Genomic DNA, 24,921 nt, shown 5'->3' with positions numbered 1-24,921 from the left:
ACTTGAACACAATAGAACAGACTTGTTGGCAAACTCCATATATGCCAATTAAAGCTATTTGACACCAGGGAGCCTCGTACCTCACAACCCTAAACGGCAATAAATCCATTAAATGGCGCTCATTAGAGCACTGGGCTCATTAAGTCTGCACGGGAGAGGGAGGAGCAGCGCATGAGGAACTCCGCATGAGCACCGACACCGTCATTAACGCAAGCTGAGATAATTACAGCTCCTGTTGTCAGCTAATCAAAGCATCAACACTGACACTTTCTAGTTAAGCTATGGTGGCTACTGAACTGAGCAATGTTTACACCGACGTATATGCCAATCATTGCGACTTTCTTAAAGGAAAAACAGTGTTAAAGAGACAGTTCAGACAGCAGCATAAGTGACTGTTTAGGACTCCACTGGCTTTATATGGCTGAAAATTACTAGTATAAAATATTAGTGTAATAAATATGTAATGTAAATATTAAATTATATATAAAGTTTATGTAAATTTTATCGATTAATGTAATTTTAAAGATAGGAATTTTGATTAATAGTTTAAAAATGTTTGTTAAATAAATATATGAATATTTTAATTAAATTTTTAAGTTTTAGTCTTAGGTATTTTCTGAAAACTATGTAAATAAACAAAATATTTTCTATAAATTACTTTTCTTAAATTAAATAAGGTTATCATTGGTTTTGTAAAATGAGTAGCAAACTAAGTCTTAACTTTTAGGGCAACTAGGCCAAATTTAATTAGAAACAAATTGCAATGCAATTTTCTATAAACTACTAATGCCATGATTTGCAAATTTAAAATTAAAGTGTTGTGATTTGAAGCATGTTTATATAAATTTTTACCCAACAACACAATAGCAATGTTTTACCTTCAGAAGATTTATCAATATTTTAAAGCACATACATATAGCTATATTTAGTGAAGGAACCCTGATTTTCAATGACAAAAATAAAAAGTATTCAGACTAATTCAGAATTTCTTTCTTTCTTTCTGGAATTTGGGGCATATACAGTTGAAGTCAGAATTATTAGCCCCCCTCAATTGCACATTATTAGCTCCACCCCGTTAAGGAAAAATATTATCAGACATACTGTAAACACTTCCTTGTTCTGTTAAACATAATTTGGGAAATATTTAAAAATATTCAAAGAGGGGCTAATAATTCTGACTTTAACTGTACACAAACATACTGTACACTCACACACACACTCTCTCTCTCTTCGAAAATACCATTGTTATGCTGTGCAGTAAATGAATGCAACAACTTTTAATCCTATAAAAGTGTGAATGCAGTCCTTCTAGAAACCAGTCAGCCAGACTGTAACTCTAACTCCCAATTACAGAGTCCATTAAAATTTATAGCAATATTCATAAAGCATTGTGACATTTTGAATAGTGCCAGCTGAATCTTATTAAGTACGCCTCACACTTTATTCTTTATGAGGGGTTAATGCTTTTCCTCAACCATTCACATTAAGTGTTGCTTCAGGCCTGGAGAATCATTCTGTCAGTTACCAGGGAAAAACTGATGAGCGAATAGAGAGGAATTGTAATGAGAAGGAGAGAAGGAGAAAGCGAGTGACAGAAGGAAGAGAGGAGGCCGCAGGTTAAGGAGATCCGAGCGTTTGAAGTGTGAGCTCTCGTCTGGATGAGCATGTGCTAAACCTTTGCAAACCTGCATCGCCCAAGATCAAATATTTATATATGCTATTGTCTAATGGAGAGCTTGGCAACGAGTGCCTTAATTTGTTTTCCTCCGCCGCAAATTAATTCCATCCCCATCATCAGTGTCCTGCGAGGTGACTGCGATTATCTCGCCTCTGATCAAGCATGCTCTCCAGACATTTTAATGGTCAAACTCCACTTTACAATTACTTCTCATCTGATATGCGCATTTCCATAGATTAAAGGTGAGGCTGAAACACTTGAGGGATGACGCTCCTAACTAGCTCTCATTTCTCCCTCCTCTACATTTCTCTACTGACTCACTTTCCTGCCAGCCATCACCTCCACTTTCCCATCTTCATCTTTTTTTCAAATATATTGTTGTTTATGTAAATTTAATAAGCATATAAAATAGCCAGCAACTGATTACATATCAGTACTGCCACAGTTAATGACTCCAAAAAAGTAGTACTGGTATTTATATTATAATACATTTTAAAATGCTTTTTTATTGATTGCTTACGGAATAATAGACAACAGGACATTGAATTATTAAAAAGAAAATGCATACCCGCATCCAAAGCCTTTTGTTTTGACGTTTGGCTATTGTATTGACCTTATTCTAAAGTGCGGAAGTGCGTCTGTTTTCGCGGTTGTTTTAAAACTTCCGATTCAGTCGCCTACAGGAGAAATGACTAGGAATAATAAACAGCAGAAAACGGTCAAACTACTTGCTCTATAAACAAATGTTTGCATGACTATACAGACCAAGTAGAATAATATAATAAGAAAATATCAGTTTGCAACATCAAACAGTGAAACGAGCAGTTTTTAATGCGTAAAAATGAATTGAAGTGAATGAGACCGGAAGTCTCAAACCAAAAAGATTAAAATGGCTGTGCCCGCTCGTCGGCTAAGAATAAGGTAAATACTGAATAATCATTTGGCGTAGTAATATTGAGCAGCATTCAAGACCTGCCTGTAACTACTTTAGTTGTGCGTTTAACTATAAATAATTGCTCATCTTCAAATCCGATTTGCACATTTCCATAGATTAAAGGTAAGGCTGAAACACTTGCTGTATAATCCCTAAAATCATTTGGCGTGGTTATATTAAGCTGTGATGCATTCCAGACCTGCCTGGAACTACTTTAGCTGTGTGTTTATATTTAATTAATTGCTTCAAATCAAATCAAATCAAATTCAAATCTTCAAATCAGTCTTTTGTTTTGATTTGATCTTTGGTTATTATATACTGTATAATCATTTGGCGTAGTAATATTGAGCTGTAAAGCATTCAAGACCTGCCTGTAACTACTATCTATAAATAATTGCTCACCTTCAAATCCAATTTGTGCATTTCCATACATTAAAGGTGAGGCTGAAACACTTGAGGGATGACGCTCTTAACTATCTTATATCTCTTCATCTTCATCCTTTATTTAAATATATTGTTGTACGTTTTATAAGTATATTAAATAACCAGTAACTGATTACATAATCAGACTCCAAAAAAGTAGTACTGATTATTAGATTAGATAACATTTTGAAATCCCTTTTTATTGATTGCATATTGGAATAATAGACAACATGACATTGAATTTTTAGGGAAAAAAGGTATACCCCCATCCAAAGCCTTTTGTTTCCATTTGGCTTTTGGCTGGTATATACTGTATAATCACTTGGCGTAGTAATATTGCGCTGTAATGCATTCAAGACATGCCTGTAACTACTTTAGTTGTGCGTTTATGTATAAGTAATTGCCCACCTTCAAATCCGATTTGCACATTTCCATAGATTAAAAGTGAGGCAGAAACACTTGAGGGATGACGCTCCTAGCTCTCATTTCTCCCTCCTCTACATTTCTCTATTTACTCACTTTCATCCATCATCTCCTTTTTCCCATCTTCATCCTTATTCAAATGTATTGTTGTTGTTGTAAATTTGATAAGCATATTAAATAGCCAGTATCTGGTTACAAGTAATCTGGATTGCATAATTGGACTGCGAAAATTATTGCACACTCTTATTCAAAGCCTTTTGTTTTAATTAGATTTTTTTGCTGTTGTTTGCTGTATAATCCCTAAAATCATTTGGTTTAGTTATATTGAGCTGTAATGCATCCAAGACCTACCTGGAACTACTTTAGTTGTGCGATTATCTATAAATAATTGCTCACCTTTAAATGCGATTTGCACATTTTCTATAGATTAAAGGTGAGGCTGAAACACTTGAGGGATGTCGCTCCTAACTAGCTCTCATTTCTCCTTCCTCTACATTTCTCTACTTACTCACTTTCCTTTTTTTCTGTCGTCCATCACCTCCCCCTCTCCCATCGCTCTAATGAAGAGGCAGATTAAAGGAGTATCTACATAAGAGCTTATCAACCCAAGAGCTTCACAATTGAATCTGTAAGTACATATATTTTCTCTATACTGTCTAATGTACAGTTAGAAAGCCGATCATCAGAGAGAACAAGGGATAGAAAGGATCTGAGGCATCTGGGACGTCATTTAGTGTAAACAGCATGTAAAGCAGAAATGTTTTGCCCCTCCGCAGCAATACAGACTGAGTGTTAGAGCCTGATTGTGCTGCTATTACAGGCAAATGACAGCACTTCCATTCTATCACTGAGCCCATAATAATCAAAGTCATTGATGACAGTGAGAGAGAGGGACCGAAGTCAGGGGCTCTCAGACACTTCTGCTGTCACCTCTATCATGTTGTCATGAGTGGTTCAGAGGTTGACCGTGATGAACCTGAACGCGCAGAAGTCACTGGAACTGCGGTAGAAAAGACAGATTGGTCTTTCATCTTGATTCAAGAAAATCAAGTCTACAACTGCCTCGCCTCAAACCAACAAACCCCCCCAATTTCAAGGCAGAGGACACAAACATCAAAGTACAAGACATTATCTGAGCAAGCTGAGAAGAACAGTAAGAGATAGGGTCAGTCCAGCGATTTCCATCGATGGAAACTCAAGCTACGAATTAAACTGAAAGGTGCACATATAAAAGTTTGGTTATTTCGTTTGGTGAGGACGAAGTATAAGCCATTCAGAAATAAAAATGCATTTTAATGATGAAACAACATATTTTAAGATATAATCTTAAAAGACAGAATTTGAAGTCCTAATTCTAAGGAAACAGAACTAAATTTAGTGAATTTAAATTTAAGGAAAACCATGTATTGTGATGGCTGAAAGCAATGTCCAGTCTAGAATATTCAAAAACTTACCCCAAACCACATCAAAACACATACACCACATGAAAACCTCAGAACACTGCGCAACAATTCTATGCAATACTGGGCTTGACGAACCACCTGTAGGAGTTTTTCTCTAAATAGGCACAAGCCTATATTCTACACTCAAAAAAATGGATTATGGCTTTAGTTTGTCCAAAGAATGTCACTGTTTAAATGAAACAATTCACTTATGTTTGTCTATTAAAACCAAAAGAGTTGTGTTGGAAAATAATTTCAAAACAACACAGGAAGGATGATTCAAACCACAACAATTGCTCTCATTATATGTGAATCAAAAGATGAAGATTACAGTACACATTGAGAGTGCACAGAAAGTTTCCCCAATGTGGACACACAGGTGAGATTTTTTACTTTTTATGTATTTATATTGAGGCTATGAAAACATTTGAATCATTATTGTAACATACTCCCTTGTAATAACATGTGTATATTGTAACGTTTTAGTCTTGTTATGAAATTGCCATGTGACCCGTGTCTTTTTCACATTATAGTTAGAAAAATTAATTCCTGTAAAAGATTATACTTGGTAAAATCCTATATATTGTGAACAGATCCAACACCGTCATCAAATTTGCAGATGACACCACAGTGATAGGTCTAATCAGCAATAATGATGAGACGGCCTACAGAGAGGAAATACAGCATCTGGCCACTTGGTGCACCAACAATAATCAGCTCCTTAACACCGACAAGACCAAGGAGCTCATTGAGGACTTTAGGAAGGGACGAACAGACTCGCATGATCCCATCCACATCAATGGGATGGCCGTTGAGCCTGTCTCATCCTTCAAGTTCCTGGGGACCCACATCTAAAAGGACCTTTCCTGGACCACCAACACCTCCAGCCTGATCAAGAAGGCTCACCAGCGCCTATTCTTCTTAAGGCAACTTAAAAAGAACCAGCTTTCATCAGGCGTCTTGGTGAACTTCTATCGCTGCACAATAGAAAGCATCCTGACCGACTGCGTCACAGTCTGGTATGGAAGCTGCTCTGTTGCTGAGCGTAAGGCACAGCAGCGGGTGGTGAAAACTGCCCAACGCATCACAGGACCACACTGCCAGCCATAGAGGACAACCAGAAGAAACACTGTCTGCGCTGAGCACGTTTGGTAGTAAGGAATAGTTTCTCCATTTTAAATGAGTGTTTGATGCATGTCAAGCAGTTTTGCCAAGTTTTAATGCCAGTTTTAATAACTTACATACGTAATATTAAAAGGTGTTAATTTAGCTTTATTTAGTTATTGAACTTAAATAGGTGACACGGTGGAGCAGTGGGTGTCACATTCGCCTCACAGCAAGAAGGGCACTGGTTTGAGCCTCGGCTGGGTCAGTTGGCGTTTATGTGTGAAGTTTACATGGGTAACGGGAATTGGGTAAGCTGAATTGTCTGTAGTGTATGTTTTTGAATGAGTGTGTATGGGTGTTTCTCAGTGATGAGTTGCAGCTGGAAGGGCATCCGCTGCGTAAAACATTTGATGGATAAGTTGGTGATTTATTGTGCTGTGGCAGCCACTGATTAATAAAGAAATTAAGCCGAAAAGTTGAATGAATGAATGAACCTAAATAACTTAATAGATTAAAGCTAAATTATGAATGTTATGTTGATTGAACTAATCAACTTTACATTACCTTTATGTAACCAACTTAAGTTCACTAAAACAAATATTATTTTTTTAACTCTGTTATGTGGAACCTGTTGACATAAAAACAAGTTATATTTTCTTATATACATACTGAAAAATAATGTTATTAATATATAGGATAAATGTCACATTTTTGATAGTACATTATATTGTTTATCTGCAGATTAACCATGTATACAATTGACAGCTGTACTGTTAACTTTCGTGATATCGATCATCATGTAATAGCGCACATCTTTAGTAAAGCTGATTTGGAACAATAATTCATAATTAATGTGACCAGCGCTATACAATTAAACTAGAAACCTTATTCAAATACATTGTTGTTGTGAGATAAAGCTTTTCAGAGCATATTGAGCAGTCAGATAGGGCAGCCTGATGTAATCTGGATTAAATAATCAAACTTGAAATATATAGTACTAGCAATTGGATTGTATGACATTTCTAAATGCTTTTAATCAGATTACAATTACTTTTTTAATGATAAGGAAAAAAACAATTGATGATAGAATGCTGAATTATTAGGAAATAGTGAGAATGTGATATTTTACAATAAGCCATTCAACCAGAGTTAATTCATTTACTTATACTACTGTAACCTCACTGAAAGTCATTGTTTTTATGTTATGTTTCAAGACATTTGTCAGCTTTTGTGTGTAAAACCTAACCTGTTTGTAGGACTACTTTCTTATGCATCTCATCCAAAGTCTTTTGATTTGATTTTATTAGATTTTTTATGTAAGCTGTGAAATAACATAACTGTTTGGTTTAGCTGTATTGAACTTTAATGTTGTCAAGATTTTCCATACTTTACAGTGCGTAAAAGTAATTGCTAAACAGAATGTTCATCAGTTACCCAGATTAAAACATTCAACAGCATTTTTGTGTATGCATCATTTGCAGTACTTATTGCAGCTCTTTAATTGGTGAAATTTCTGATCAGCATCATGGGTAATGTTTTTTTCCCCATGTATTCCACTATTAAACATGGTTTCAACAATTTGTTGAACTAATGCGAACAGATCTGCAAAGCATATACAATCGATTAACAACCTTTAGAACTCAGGACAGGCAAATATTGTACAAATGTCCCCTCAGGACATCACTTTTGAGAGACACTGCTAGTCTAATTAAATCCAGTTCTGTGCATAATCATCACTGTGGGAAAATGGTATTAGAAACAGTTGACATATCAGCAGCCTCTTTGGTTAAGTAAGACTCTAAATGTTATATTTTACTGCAAGGCGAGGGCAAGACAGAGAAAAGAAACTGTCTGTAACTAAGCTCTTTAAAACATTAACTTAACGTATGATGTAACTGAACATAATCTAATTTGCTATAACTCAATTTTCATGTATCTGCACCAAATCTGCAGCAGAGTGAAACTCAATTTGTTCAGAAAATTCGGAGGGTGAGATATCTTGGAATAATGTTTACAAAGTCACCCCAAACGGCAAGGTTAAAAGCCTGACAAAGGCAGTGAGTGTTGTCCTTGACCGTTACAGCAGGAGGGTGTGGTTCAGTTTCAGGAAAGTTTATTTGAAAGACCGACAGAAAGACGTGAGGCCGGATTACACAGCTGCCATTTTGGCTCAAGCATCACCATCAGTTATGAGTATTAAAAATTACATTAAACATTATGAGTGTTAGCTACATAAAACATTAAAGCTCTATCTGCAGTACTTATACAGAAATCTGAAATGGAGCTTTCCTAAAGTTTTTTGCCCACATTAAAATGGGACATCTAGTTTATCATCTAAATGCTACACAATTTACATGTGTGTCTAGGTCACATTTAATCACTGTTTCATGTGTTTCACTGTTTCATGTGTTTCATGTGTCACAAAGTGCTAGCTGTCTGTGGAAATATTTGAAGAATAAAAATTCTATAAATAAAAAGAATTTAAGAATAACTAAATTTATACAAAAATTAATAAAAAAAATAATATTTAACTAAGCTTAATACAGTGTTTTCATTAGGATAAAATAAACAATCATATAAATAAAAATTGGATAAAAAATTATTTATGCAACATGGCTGTTGAATGCTTTTTAATTGGTTGATAAACATACACTGTAAATAATGCTGGCTTCCACACAATAGATTTTTGTTAAGACAATATGAATTAAGTGAACCTAATTCATTTTTTTTTACATTTTAGTGGATTAAACATACACTTAGTGGCCACATTATTAGGTACACTCTTCTAGTACTGGGTTGGACCCTCTTATGCCTTAAGAACTGCCTTAATCAATGCTCAATTGGTACTACTGGGCCCAAAGCGCGCCAAGTGAATTTCCCCCACACCATTACACTACCAGCCTGAACCGTTAAAACAAGGTAGGATGGATCCTTGCTTTTATGTTGTTGACGCCAAATTCTGACTCTACCATTCAAATCTCGCAGCAGAAATCAAGACTTATCAGACCAGGCAACATTTGTCCAATCTTCTATTGTCCAATTTTGGTGAGTCAGTGTGAATTGTAGCCTCAGTTTCCTGTTCTTAGCTGACAGGAGTGGCACCCAGTGTGGTCTTCTGCCGCCTCAAGGTTCGACTTGTTGTGCCTTCAGAGATGCTCTTCTGCATACCTTGGTTGTAATGAGTGGTTATTTGAGTTACTGGTCCCTTTCTATCAGCTCGAACTAGTCTGGTCATTCTCCTCTGACCTCTGGCATCAACGAGGCATTTGTGTCCACAGAACTGCCACTCACTGGGTATTTTCGGAGCATTCTCTGTAAACCCTAGAGATGATTATGCATTAAAATCCCAGTAGATCAGCAGTTTCTGAAATACTCAGACCAGCCCGTCAACCATGTCATGATCAAAGTAATTTAAATCACCTTTCTTCCCCATTCTGATGCTCTGTTTGAACTGCAGCAGATCGTCTTGACCATGTCTACATACTGTATCTAAAGGCATTGAGTTGCTGTCATGAGATTGGCTGATTAGAAATTTGCATTAATGAGCAGCTGAATAGGTGTAGCTAATAAAGTGACCAGTGAGTTTAAAACAAATAAGTTGTCACAAAAAATCCAAAATTGTATTGTTTGAGCTCATTTAATTATGTAGTTTGAACAAACAGCAAACCTAATTATTTTTAGTATTCACAACTAAGGCATGCAATTTGTTAAAAGGATTTGGCTTATCCTAGTTGACTCAAATTTCTGTTAAAATAACCCAACATTTTATTTTAGATTCAACAGGCATTTTTTTTTTGCCAAAAGCGACCAATCACATTTTTTACACATTTTCATTTTTTTTTTTATCATTTATTTTTTTCTTGGTTTGTTCATATTTGATCCCAGCATTTATTCTAACTTAAAATAGTCTCTTTAAATGGATCCACTTCAAAAGCTAAAGGCTTTCCCCTTGATGACAGAAGGCCAAAAGGTATGAAAAAACCTATGCATGCAAATTAGTGCATAGTAGGCTGAGACGTACAGTTCAGCTGTAATGCGGGATGGGTTAGTCACCATCAACAGTCTGTGAAAACTCCTGAATCATTTCCAGACGGTTTAGTCTGACTGTACAGAGCATGGCAGAACACTGATCTCTGATAAATTCTCAATTTTACAAACCAGAGTGAAAAGTTCAAAATCAGTCCCAGAACTCAAAAAGCTCTTATATTTTTACACATCTTAATTAACCGATACAAACACAAATGCAAATGTCGGTTCATCCCTTCCCTTACTGCTATCCATTTCTTTAATCTGTCAGTTGTTGTTCCATCGGTTTTCCAACATGTTTTCATAAGGAAAAGTAAGATTTGGTGCTGATGGGCTTTGATTAAGTTCCAGCCCGAGGACGGATGACCTTTTAAATTCGTCCTGACAGAAGAGCAGCAGTAAATGCTTTCCGACACGGGCAGCACTGAAGTTTTTCTTCATTTTCCCTAACAACCCCTTTCAACTCTCCATTACCATCCACCTATCATACGTTGTTTAGCCCACTCAACCCACTTCCTTAATCCTGTGTCCTTTAGAGCTGCTCTTAATGCCCCTGCCAAGTGGCATCACACGTTATTTAGGAAATAGAACGTGAATGCTAGAGATGTTTATGAAATTTTAGAGGCCCGTTCCTATGGGCTGTGAAATCACTCATCTATCAGACTATAGTCAGTGCAAGAGCATGCAAACAATGAAAAGATTACATATGCAAAAGCAATCTTGAATTAAAGACAGACATGGAGAGAGATAATTAATTTGCAAGAGATTAAATGTAAAAAAAACAACAACTAATGAAACAGATTTCTCTCTCTCTTTCTCTCTCGCTCTGTGTGTGTTGTTCTCTGGCAGGCTGAAGTGGAAGCTGGAGTCAGTAATGGGAACAGTGTGTTTTCCCCCTCTAAGTTCTTTGCCCCAGCTGCCTATCAAAAACTAATATCCTCAAATTTGACGCTTATGTTGTCCTTTGAAATTAGAAAGAATCTGTGTCTAATGCTATAAGCCAAACCTGGCTCCCCTGAACTTCACTCCACTTCTCTCTCTTTCTCGCTCTCTCTCTCTCTCTTTGTGCCACTGAGACCCCAGGATTTAAAGACCTACAGCATTTTCTCCTTCCAGTTTCCCGAAGGCCCCTTGGCCTCTCTCTCTCTCCTTCCTCCTTTTTTAAATACAGTAACACAATCTGCGCGAAACTGATATAATCTTTTCTAAACTATAAAAGTCAGTCACCCAGAGAAACATCTGCATGGTCAAATTTAAAACAAACTGTCAGGGAATCGGGTAACCCATAAAGAGGACGGCGGAGGTGCCACGAGGGGCTCCCTGATCTTTTTAACTTCACCTCTCCGCAGACACTCCTTTCTGTTTGTTCCTCCTTCAGCCTATCACTCCATTCCAGTAAATTCTATCGCATTTCGCTTTTTCATCTTAGCAGAGCCCACCCAGGGAACGCTATTCTTGGAGGTTGATTTTATTAACCGTTAAAGACCCGCTAAGCGTTAGGTTTTGACTTTTCCCTCATGGTGTCCCTGTTTTGTGTCACATGGACACGTTCTGATGGACGTCTGGGAATGGCTAATGCATTAAGACTAGCTTGCTCTGTTGGAAACGTGGCCTGGAGGTGAGCGTTCCTGTCTGACACAATGAGTGGGGGTGCGAATGTAAGACTTTAAATCTGGTTTGCAAAATTTAGGTTTTTTATATACCTTCATATATATACCTATCATTATCATTAATGGTATGAAATGTAATGTAATGTAATGTAATGTAATGTGTATTTATATACCGCATTTATTATGTATGGCCATACACCCAAAGCGCTTCACAATCATGAGGGGGGTCTCTCCACACCACCACCAGTGTGCAGCATCCACTTGGATGATGCGACGGCAGCCACAGGACAACGGCGCCAGTGCACTCACCACACACCAGCTATTGGTGGAGTGGAGAGACAGTGATAGAGCCAATTCGGTGAAAGGGGATGATTGGGAGGCCATGATCGGGCCGATAGAGGGACTTTGGCCAGAAGACCGGCGTTACACCCCTGCTCTTTCACGAAAAGTGCCATGGGATTTTTAATGACCACAGACAGTCAGGACCTCGGTTTAACGTCTCATCCGAAAGACGGCGCCCACTGACAGTGTAGTGTCCCCTTCACTTTTACTGGGGCATTAGGACTCACATAGACCACAGGTTGAGTGCCCCCTGCTGGCCTCACTAACACCACTTCCAACAGCAACCTAGTGTTTCCTAGTGGTCTCCCATCCAGGTACTAACCAGGCTCAGCCCTGCTTAGCTTTAGTGAGTAACCGGTCTTGCGCTGCAGGGTTATATGGCTGTGAAAGGCTCAATAACCCACCACATATAAATATATCAATAGACATAGATACACTACTGTTCTAAAAGTGTTCAAACCTTAGGGGTGATAGGAATTATAATAAAAAATAAAATAATTCCTCAAATTAATTTAGTGCTTTTTCAGAGCGCTTTACACATTTTTAGGAGGGATCTCCTCATCCACCACCAGTGTGCAGCATCCACCTGGATGATGCAATGGCAACCATATTGTATCAGACCACACACCACACACCAGCTGATTGGTCAAAAGGAGACGGAGTGATAAAGCCAATTAAGATATGGGGATGGTTATGAGGCCCTGATGGACACAGGCCAGTGGGCAAATTTGGCCAGGGTGCCGGGGTTAAACCCCTACTCTTTTTCGAAGGACAGCCACAGAGAGTCGGAACCTCAGTTTAACGTCTCATCAAAAAGATGGCTTTCACTAAGCAGTATAGATTCCCCTTCACTATACTGGGGCATTAGGACCCACACAGACACATGTCGAGCAACCCCTGCTGGTTTTACTAAAACCACTTACAGCAGCAACCTAGTTTTCCCTAGTTGTCTGCCATCCGGTCAGTGAATTGTGTTAAATAATGTGTTTGTGAGAAAGAGACAAAGAGAAGAGAAAAAGAATCGTACTCTTAAACAGTAAAAACAATACATTTGTAAAATATTTCTTTAAAAATGACAGTATTTGAACATATATATTAAGAAATATATTAATGTGGTGGCCAACCTGAATTTTCATTCAGTCATCAGTCACACAATCCTTCAGAAATCATTACATACATTGTATTATTCTGATTCGATGCTCAAAATTATTCTTGTTTTTAATTTTTTAAATATTATTCTTTGATACAAGTTCAAAATAACCTTATTGATGATTTATTTGAAATATATAGAATGTGTAACATTATAAATGTACCTCTAATTAACTATAAAATTATATGAATATTATGAACTGTACACATTATTTAACATAATTCACTGTCGGCCACTGCATATTTAAATAAATGTTATTAAAGTTTGTTTATCAAATAAAGAATTGCATTTTTTATGCATTAACTATATGAAGAATACACTATGGCAAATTTAGTTAATCCAATTCACCTATAGCGCATGTCTTTGGACTGTGGGGGAAACTGAAGCACCTGGAGGAAACTCATGCCATCATGGGAGAACATGCAAACTCCACACAGAAATCTGGTCCAGCCGGGACTCGAAACAGCATCCTTCTTGCCTAACTACTGAGCCACCACGCCAACCTTATATTTCAAATTAGTGGACATATTACAGTTGAAGTCATAAAAGTTACAGTCATAAAAACAAATTTTACTCAATTTTTTTTTATGTCCTCAAAAGGTACAAAACTTGCCACTGGGGCAGCACCTTTTCAAAAGGTACACTTTTGGACCTTAAAGGTACAAATTAGTACATAAGTGCAAATGTGTGCTTGATGGCATTTTAAAGATAAAAAAGTGTATCCTGTAACACTTTACAATAACAATACATGAATAATGATTAAGTATTAATATGTAAACTAAACATCGTTATTAATTAATCATGAGTTAAGGCACGCGTTAATCATGAACTAACTTGAACTATAAAATGATTCACATGAGTTGACATGTAAATAACGACTACCTTAATTACTTGTGAGTACATGTTGTTAATAAATGTATTTATTAGGATTTAAGTTAAAGCTAAATGTAACCAACATGAAGTCATGAGCTGTTAATGTATAATTTTGGCATGACTGTACTTGAAGGGGCACATCACCATTAACTCATCCTTAACTACTAATCAACTCCTGTGTTTAAACTGTTCATTTTGATGATCGAACATGTTTCTAATGTTATTTAGTGGAAACGCACTAGACAGATGTGCATAAAGAGTTCATGAGTAGTTAAGAGTGGGTTAATGGTGATGTGCCCCTCCAAGTATAGTCATGATTAGACATGGGATGATAACCGTTTTCAAGGTATACCGCGGTTTGGAAAAGTCAAGGTTTTAAAACCACCAAAATTTTCTGCAATTCCGTTCCTAAGGTAAGAGTATGTTTTTTTTTAAATTACTTTTATTTTTTTATTTATTTTTTTAAGGAAAACCAGCAGAAAAAAATCCAAACAATGCCATTTTAAATTGTAAAGAAATCTGTTTATGAAAAAAATGAAGACAGCAGAAGTCAGTGATTCATTTGAATTATTCAGCCTGACATGTTTACTGCTACAAAATATTATAAATATTTCAAAAAATAAAACATATTGTTTTCAAAGGGAAAAAATTTTTTTGTTTTTACCAAGACATTTAAAAAGAATATATTTTAGAGCAGTAATCACAATACCGTGATACTGTGAAACTGGAATATCATACCGCCAGAATCTTATACCAGCCCATGCCTAGTCATGGTATAATTCTACATTGACATATTTTGAGTTCATGATGTTACATTAACCATAAACTAATGTGGTAATTAATACATTAATTACCAAACAATCATGTACTAACAACTAAATAATTAAGGTAGCCGTTATTCACACATGAACTCATGTTGTAGTTAAAGTTAATGACTAGTGCATGCCTTAACTCATAATTAGTTCATAATAAAGTAATGTTTAGTTTACATATTAACACATTATTCATGTACTGTTAATGTAAATTGTTACCATATATCCTTAAGAAACTAATGAGGATCTGTTAAATACAAAAGTGCACCTTACAACTCCCTAGTTTAAATTTTAAAATAGCATAATACCTCTCATTTACAGTGCATTATGCTTTATTAACACAGAAGAAATTCAGAGCGACTAAAAATGCAGGCCTGGCATGTCTTTGTGTAAATGTGTATGTGTGTGTCCTGTCGTCAGTCGAGTCACACTTTGGATGGCTTTAATTGTCCCCCTGACCCAGCGTTGTTAAACACCGAACTGCACTAAAACACACAGACAAACAGCTCTCTTACTCACACAGCAAATCCTTCATCCTCTTCAAGTGTTCGTGCTTCTGTCTGAGGACATACAGTGATCCCGGTGTTTAAACACATCAATGCACACCCTGCTCAGACAGAGAAAACATATTAAGACACATCCCATCATCACACACACTTGTCCACTCACTTACTCTCTCTGTCACACCGGGCGACTAATCTCACCCCAAATAGCTTGAATAACACCCAGCGCGCGCTGCTAAATTGGTGTGTGCGCATTGTGCGAGTCAATAACAGTGGATCTGGCTAATGCCGGTCCTAAATGGTGTCTCTAATTACTTGGCCTGGAGATGGCTTTTAGCTAAATCACATGCTTTCTGAAGAGCCTGTATCAACAGAGACAAGGGCTTGAACAATTACACTAGTCCTCTCTCCCCATGCGTGGCTTTACCCATCAGCCCCTGGCTCGCCGACGCTCCCTCATTAGCCGCTCTCCTGGACCTGGGTGTTTTTTTCAGTCCGTGTCGATGTTTCGTTCGGCCTGTCGTGGAGAGAGCTTACTTATGTTAATGTTTTCACTGGCAGGGGGAGAGCCAGAGATATGGATAAACAGAAGCGGACGAGGCGACTGTTGCTTTTAATTGATACTGGAGAGGTGTGACGAGATTGTTGTGTGGAGGACAGTGGAGTACGTACACACACACAGACACGACACATGCATACACTTGAACCGAGTGGTACGGCGACGACTCTCATGTTTTTTAATGTAACGTGATGATATTGAACGCTTTGAGTCGAGTTCGTAAGCTCTCTGTATTATTTGGTCAGCTGGTTTTGTTGAAAGGTGGTGACTAAGGGATGAAAAATGCTCTACAGTCTGCAATATTTTGTGGTCTTGCACATTTTCTTGATAGTAATTGGAACATTTATGTTTGTGGCGAGTTTTAAGAGTGGTGACTAATGAGACCAAGCAGGAATGTGGAAAATATTGCCTGTTTCCAAACAGGTTTCTCAATAAGAGTTGTGCACCAAGAAGACATAGAAATCAAAATGTAAACAGATTTGTTTTAATGTGGTTGTCCATGAAAATCCCAGTAGATCAGCAGTTTCTGAAATACTCAGACCAGCCTGTCTGGCACCAACAACCATGCCACATTCAAAGCCATTTAAATCACCTTTCCTCCACATTCTGATGCTTGGTTTGAACTGCAGCAGATCATCTTGATCATGTCTACATGCCTAAATGCATTGAGTTGCTGCCATGTGATTGGCTGATTAGAAATTTGTTAACGATCAGTTGGACAAGAGTACCAAATAAAGTGGCCGGTAAGCGCATATATTTATTCATACTGTTTATAAACAAAAACACAAATGATCACCAGATATTCCAGAATGGAATCTTTTATCAAATCAAAATTAAACACCCCAGTTAATTTTTAGCATTAGTATTTTTTACTCAGGCCTGACAGCAACAAGACAGGAGTGTACATGGAAATACAGAAAAGAAGAGGACTGAAAGAGAGAGGGAGAGAGAGGAGTAAAGGAGCTAAGTGGGGTTGGCTCTCTCAATAGTCATCCTGCTCCACCCTATTAGCCTTCAACCATCCTCTTCATCCAACAGCAGCATCCGTGTAACTCAACACTGACTCAAAGCCCATCCCGCTCTGAGAGAGGCAGAGGAGCCGAGAGCCTCCGAGTACTGGTGCCTCTGGCTCTTCACTTAAATAGCTGCACAATCATTCTGCATATTTCATTCTGTACCATTTCCAAATCAACAGTCTCTCTCTGTTCTGAAGCCCACGTGGCAATCATGAGCAGGCCTCTTCACCAGTCTGATCCAGTGGAACAACACGCACCAAATCCTCACACAAATGCTCTTATTTTCACTGCTCCTAAATTAAATATAACTTTTAAAGTGCAGTGTGTGTGTGTGTGTATTTGTGTGTGTGTGTGTGTCATTTCTGATAAGCAACAGAAAACCTACCATTGTAAGAACAAACAGAGAGTTCTTCCTCAAAAGTTTACTCCAAAACGAACATTGTGTCATCATTTATTTACCCTCATGTCATTCTGAACCTAGAAGAAATTTGTTTACCTTCAGAACACACACTCACTCTTCTTTAGCTTATTTCCTGCTTTATAAGGAGTTGCCACAGAGGAAGGAACCAACAAATACTCAGGCAAATATTTTCAGTGCCTGCAAGTAAACATCTAAAATAGCAGGTGTGATAATCTCAGACCAGGCTCAGTGGAAATACGTTGCCAAACCTACATTTTTGCTACATTTTGTAAATTCTGTATTTTGTAGTTTATTTTGATAAACCTAAACTTAAGGTGTTTGATATTTAATTTTAATATTTTTTTTTACGTATCTTCGCCCAACCCTGCTGCTACTGTATATTGGATGACCTTGGTAAGCTCCTAACAAATAATTACATGTTATCACACCAAATCCTCAATCCATTATTTAACATTTGATGAGAATCCAAAATGTTCCCCTGACAACAAGCTAATTTTTAAAAAAATAATTAAAATTAATTTTAGAAACAAAAGGTTTCTATAGTTTTATATATTTAGTTATCTGCAATAACCATAACATTTACACTTAAACCTTGCTAACAGATCCACAATAAACAAAGTATAATTACACAGGCACAAAAAAACGACACCCTTCACCTGTATACCATAAGAGCTGAAGTGAAACCGAGAGAGAAAGACACACAGAGGACATGTATTGAAAACCTGTGGGGTCTGTACTTTGAAGGAGGGGAATTCATAGGGCTCCGAAACAATGGCACCAGTCAACAGCGGGTCGGCTCTCTCTGTGCCTCGATCTCTTCTCCTTCACGAACACAAAAGCCAGCCGGCTGGATCACTCTGTGCAGAAGTGAAAGAAGAACATGGCATTTTAATGGGAGGGCTAACAGACAAGAGTGATAGAGTGAGCGTGCGTGTGCATGTGTGCGTGTGCGTGTGTGTGTCTGGGCCTCTTTATCTGAGTGATTGCCCCCAATTAGATCTGTGTTCGGGGCGGGTGAGACCACACTGGGTTCAGGGAGGGGGTTCAGCTGATGAGGGCCCCGTCTCCTGCTCATTAACCCCAGTCAAACATAACCGCAACGCAAAAAGAACATCAAAAACAACACGTTATTTTGTTTAATTGCGCATTTTAATTTTAGACGTGTAAACGTGTACCTGCATGGGAAAATACAGGGCTAATTCTGTGTGATTCCGCTGGTCTGGAAGGCACAGTTGTAAACAAATATTTGATCATGGCATGACAACATGTTTTCATGTTACTATGACCATGTTTCAACTTTATTTTATGGTTTTATAAGATTCAACTTGATGTTTTTAATTTAACCAAGTACAGAGAGGACAAAAAATGCTAACATTTTCTGAGGGCTGTTGAATGCTTTCTTCTAATTGGCAGATGAACAGGTTTTCAAGGAAACACACAGGTAAAGTAGTTCCAGGCAGATCTACAGTTCCATATCATTATGCTAAACGATCTAAATCAAATGAAAACAAAACGCTTTGGGTGAGATGTATAATAGAAACTAATCCTATACACAGCAGCAATTCGAGAACAAAAATCTGACAAATATCTTGAAATACGACACCTAAACTGTGTCTATACGCGTGGGAACCATCACAGCAATTTGCACCTATTTGATTCAGAGGCTAATTTGTAAGTGCTCCATGCCATGGCCGCCTCACCACATCTGGTATTTTCTATTAAATCAATGACCCCCACCAATAATTATTCCTTCACCGTAAAACCCAAAAAATAAGGTAACTCAAACCATTTGAGGAAACCGATTGGAACAAACCATTTCAGTACAAAAACTAATCCTAATGAGTAATGTAAACTTACTGCATTTGAGTAAACAAAGCAATTTGGGCACAGTAAAACCCAATAAATAAACTGACAACTTAATTACTTGATGTTCAATCCACTTGAATGTGGTAAACAATTAAGTCATACCTGTCTACATTGGGTTGTAAAAAAAAAGGGATACCAATTAAATAAGAGGTCTCACTTTAAAAAAGCCCACATAATGAATGCTGTTGATTGCTTTCATAACTATTTATGCTCTTTTAAGACAAAATTTGTTGTGTTAAAAATAAAATTTAAAAAATCAGCAAGATCGACATGTTTAGATGTTATTATTATTCATTCATTTTCTTGTTGGCTAAGTCCCTTTATTATTCTGGGGTCACCACAGCGGAATGAACCGCCAACTTATCCAGCAAGTTTTTACGCAGGGGATGGCCTTCCAGCCGCAACCCATCTCTGGGAAACATCCACACACACATTCACACACACACACACACTCATACACTACGGACAATTTAGCCTACCCAATTCACTTGTACCGCATGTCTTTGGACTGTGGGGGAAACCGGAGCACCCTGAGGAAACCCACGCGAACACAGGGAGAACATGCAAACTCCACACAAAAACGCCAACTGAGCCGAGGCTCGAACCAGCGACCCAGCGACCTTTTTGCTGTGAGGCGACAGCACTACCTACTGCGCCATTGCTTCGCCCATTATTATTATTATTATTATTATTATTATTATTATTATTATGTGTATATGTATGTTCCAACATGTACCCTAAACGTGTTCACTTACATTCCGATTCAAATTGCGTTTACAGAATCTGTTTGGGAAACAGCGTCTTATTGTCTCAGTCTTGCTTTGAGGATTGCATAGGAGAAGCAACAGCGCCTGTAATGAAAAGGAAAGGGAATCTTGTCATGTTTTATATTTATTTCAAAGTGTTTTTATGCCTAAATAAAATGAAAATGCAAAACAGATTCACATTGAAGACCAAGGGGGCGTCTCCTGGTGGTTCGGCAATATGGGTTGCGTATAGTGTAGACAATTATACAAGCGTATAGACAATTGGCTCTTTGATGTTTATTGCCATCTTTCATAGAAAGATTGAAAAAATGTGAGAAATACAGGAAAACACATTTACAGGATGATAGCAGGACAGAATTGTAAAATACGGGAGAATCCCGGGAAAAACGGGAGGGTTGACAGGTATGAATTAAGTTAACTTAATCGATTTGTGTTGGTAAAACATGAAGGAATTCAGTATAACCCAGTTGAATTAAAAAAAAAAAAATTCAAAGTTCAAAGTAATGTTCAACTTAATTTGTTTGTTTAAATTCAGCCCAAATAAATTGCTTGCAACCACATTTAATCTAAGGAATCATGTTTAAATCATTTTTTCAGAGTACATGCTGCCCTAAATTAAATGTAAAACAAACTTAAACAATTACATACATTACATACAGTACACTGTAAAAAAAAAAAATTCAGGGGTCCACACAATTCCTTCACGTTGTCCCAACACAAATCGATTAAGTTAGCGTAACAAATTTAAGTGGATTAAAAAAACCTCAAGAATTGTGTTATTTCAGCTCATTTTGAATAAGTATCTTGAACAAGCAGCAAAATTTATTTTTTGAGTGTCCAATGATTAAAAAAAATTTTAAACAAAAATTACATCAGTAACTATTTCATATTGATGTGTTAAATGTAATATAGCCTAAACTGTAAGTGTAATAATAGGGTAATGTAAAGTGTATTTATATAACGCATTTTATCATGTATGGCCATACACCCAAACGCTTCACACCACCACCAGTGTGCACTGTGCAGCATCCACTCGGATGATGCGACGGCAGCCACAGGATAACTACGCCAGTGCGCTCATCACACACCAGTTATAGGGAGATTGGAGAGACGAAGATAAAGCCAATTCAATAGATGGGGATGATTGGGAGGCCATGATGCGTAAGGGCTGAAGGAGGAAGTTTGGCAAGGACACCAGGGTTACACCCCTACTATTTACAAGAAGTGCCTTGGGATTTATTATGACCACAGAGAGTCAGTACCTTGGTTTAACGTCTTATCCTAAAGATGACACTCACTGACCATATATTGTTCCCTTCCCTTTACTGGGGCATTAGGACTCACACAGACTGTGGGTTGAGCGCCCCCTGCTGGTCTATTCAACACGACATTCAACAGCAACCTAGTTTTTCTCTAGGTTTTTACCATTTAAAACCAACTCTTAGCTCGTTTTTCTTTTTGAGATATATATATCCTTGTCTCAAAATCACTAGCAATTCAAATCAAGCCAATAAAACACCCTAGACCTGATATAAAAAAGTGTTGTGTGTGAGAGAGCAGGAGCGGATGCACACACAGAGAGAAAAAGAGAGTTTGTCGTCCTACAGGAATGCACAGCGGTGGCATTTACACGTTCATGGCGATTTATAGACACTGGCTTCCTCCTTCATTCTCCCTCCACCCCTGCTAAATCCAGAAGAGACGAGGCAGTGCAACAGTTTTCTCTTCCCCCTCGTCCATCCACACCTGTTGTGTCGATTTCAAATGCATGCATGACATGGACAGTGACAATCTGTGAATGCATGCGGGTCTTAATGCGCATTAAAGCAGCTGTAGTTATTTAATATGAAAGACAGAGCGAGTGTGAAGATTTACCTCTCCTTCTTGCCTCCCTTCTGCCCCACTATTGCCTCGCTGAGTAATGGAATCAATTTATTATGCAATAATTTAGCCATAAAGCCATATCAAGCCATCCAAATTGGTGTTATAAGTCAGTGTGGCTGTGACAGTGAATTCCCTACAGCTCAATGAAAGTCTGCTGGATTCACAGGGTTTGGCAGATCGGTCTCCAGTCTGAGGCGATGTCGATGTCAAAGAGACTTATACTGTAAGCTTGTCTAAGGCGCACGAGGAGCCGGCGGATGACAGAAAAGGAAAACCAGGAGTTATTTAGTCTACACTGTACTGATGAGCAATAGTAATAGTTCTTTTGATTATATACAGCACTGTAAAAAAAATGCTGTTCTACACAATTCTTTCATGTTGTCCCAACACAAATCATTTAAGTTAACTTGATTGTTTTTACAAATTTAAGTGGATTAAACAAAATAATTAAGCTGCCCCCCCCCCAAAAAACCTCAAGTATTGTGTTGATTCAGCTAAATTTAAAGTAATTTAAACAAGCAGCAAAAAAAATAATAATTTGAAGGTGTTATGGTATTATTAACATTTTCAAATGAGACCCTTTTTTATTTTATATACATACACAGTAAATGTCTTTTATTTAAGTTAAATTACATTTTATATTCAAATTTTTCATTATGCAGCATATATACTCTCTAAAGATATTGTAAAAATAGAATGTAATTAATTTTACTAATATGAATGTGTATTCTGTATTTATTTTATGTGTATTGTGCATTCTGCAGTGAATTGCTTTTTGTTAAATGGTTTACAGAAATTTCTAAATAATGAAGTAATTAATGGATGATGACCTGGAAGAAAATGACCAGAAGATTTAGGTTTTTTCACAGATAAGCTCACGTAGTTTGGGTTCAGAATGGTGTTTTAGGTATTTCTGACTGATTGTTGCTGGGAGCAAGTTTTATTTTGAGTTAAAGACTGCAAAACAAAATTGGGCCAATCAGCTGACACATACAGTATATCTGATGCAATCAAGTTACTGCCAGTTCCTGCGCATCTTTTTGGCTCCAAATTACAGCCTTTTTGCATTTGAGTCAAATTTGTGTATTGCAAATCATTTATTTACATTATATGGATTATAACTACTTATTTATATTACGTATATTCACAAAGGTTTTAATTGTCAATTAATATTAATTAGGGCTTTAAATTTGCATTAAAATATTTACATTTTAATTTTCTTAATATATAATGCTTTGAAAGTGTTTTTGCAGCTGCTTGTGAACATACATTGTTAAAATCAGTAATGGAAAACATCCATACACACTCATTCACACAAATACACTAGGGCTAATTTAGTTGATTCAATTCACCTGTACCGCATATCTTTGGACTTTACTTTTGTGGAAACCAGAGCACCCGTAGGAAACCCAAGCAAACATGCAAACTCCACACTGAAATGCCAACTGACCCAGCCAGGACTCAAACCAGTGACCTTCTTGCAGTGAGGTGAAGGTGCTAACCACTGTGAGCCACTGTGTTGCCCGTAAAGGCATTATATACATTATATTTCTGATAATGACATCTTCTAATCTTCAACAAAGAATTGAATTGACTCTCTCACAAGAAATTAATTAATCTGTCCCTCTTATGCATGGTGTGTGGTTTGCTAAACATGTTAAGCTTTCAGTCACTATCACAAACCTTAACAGAGTTATCAGTGAAAGTGTAAGACAAGAGTTTTGAAACCACTTAACTTGATCTTAATCAGTTTGGATTTGTTTGGTTTTGTCAACCTGAAATTTACTTAGTAATCCGGAGTTTGCTGAACCTTTTTTGAACTCAACAGGCCTCAGGACATTCTAAAATTATTGTTATTAATTTATATACTAACTACTAAACGAAAGATTAAATACAAAATATGACTAATTATGCCCCGAAAAATATGATTTTGCTTTTTGTTTTTTTCCTTCCTTTGGACTCGAAAATTGTTTTATACTTTGATTAAAGTTAGTCAGCCTTTTTAGTGATTTTAATTATTTCAGCACAAACAGAAAAGCAGAGAAAAGTGTAGTAATACTGTGTGACAGAGTGTTTCCACTTACAATAGCCAAAGGCCTGAGACTTCACAATTACTCTCTTCCAGCAGACAGAGAAAGAGAGAGAGAGAGAGTTTACATTATCATCAGAGTTGCAGGATTCATGTTTATGTTTAAATAACCACTGTAATTATTTGCTTGGACAATACAGTTACTTACACAGGCCGCTGCTTCAGCTTGTTTGAGGGAGACAAATGGAGTGTGTGGGAGAGAAATTGAACATGAAAACATGAGATGTTTTGCCTTATTTCGCGTGTGTCATGACATTCTTTGTCATCTGCGCGGCAAGAAGCTACAGATCAAAACAGAAAACACGAATCAAGCTGCAAATCCAAACCCTGAATTACGCAATATTTATTGCCACTGGAAATAGTTTTGGAAATTTGCTGCTGATTTTTCACAGACAGCGTTTGAAAACTACAGAGAGCGCATTTCCTCACATGTCTTTTATCCGGAGCTACAGACTCAACATTACATGACCCACAACTGTAAACAAACAATCCACACAATCTTTCATTACAATATTTTGCAGTCGACATGCATAAAAAAACTTCTCTGATGGCCATTCTAATAAAAACAAGGGATTGTGTGCATAGAAACTAACAAAGCTTAATAAAACACTTTAAACTAAATGCAAGATTAAAACAAATAGAAAATTTAAAAAAAGGATCCTCAGTACTTATACAAGTTAAAGCTCATTTACTGCAATAAATAAATACATAAATGGTCCTATTACAAGCAAACATAAATCAAAGAAAGAATCATAAGTACTTCTATACCTAAAAGCTCATGTACTATAATAAATAATGGTTCTATTGCAAGCTAAACATTACTTTATTATTAGTAGAAGTATTTTTTTCCATTTTAATTTTGAGAATTAAAAATTTTTCACACAAAAGAAACTATTTTTTAGACATGTAATAAAAATAGTTTTAGGTTTTGATAATTAAGCAATTAATCAGTTCTAAATTAGACTATTTTTATCAGAGAATATATTTTTAAGATCA

At 37.0% G+C, this 24,921-nt stretch overlaps 1 long non-coding RNA gene across 10 annotated transcripts in view; it reads right to left on the bottom strand.

The window, feature by feature from the left end:
• si:ch211-120j21.2 overlaps positions 1-24,921 on the bottom strand; it is a 238,426-nt gene that overhangs the window by 205,960 nt on the left and 7,545 nt on the right. For 5 of the 10 annotated variants that reach the window (XR_015497801.1, XR_015497802.1, XR_015497805.1 and 2 more), the window contains exons 3-4: positions 19,941-20,036; positions 18,042-18,176 (exon numbers count right to left, since the gene is read on the bottom strand). This is a non-coding gene — a long non-coding RNA (si:ch211-120j21.2). Of the gene's footprint in view, positions 1-8,622; positions 9,329-15,339; positions 15,428-18,041; positions 18,177-19,940; positions 20,037-24,921 lie in introns of those variants that run through there. The other 5 variants (XR_015497806.1, XR_015497808.1, XR_015497809.1 and 2 more) reach the window with 3 other exon arrangements.

Source organism: Danio rerio, chromosome 8, assembly GCF_052040795.2.
Source record: "Danio rerio strain M-AB ecotype USA chromosome 8, GRCz13ab, whole genome shotgun sequence".
NCBI lineage: Eukaryota > Metazoa > Chordata > Actinopteri > Cypriniformes > Danionidae > Danio > Danio rerio.
Note: the sequence above shows the minus strand (reverse complement) of the source record. Positions and strands in the feature narration are given on the sequence as shown.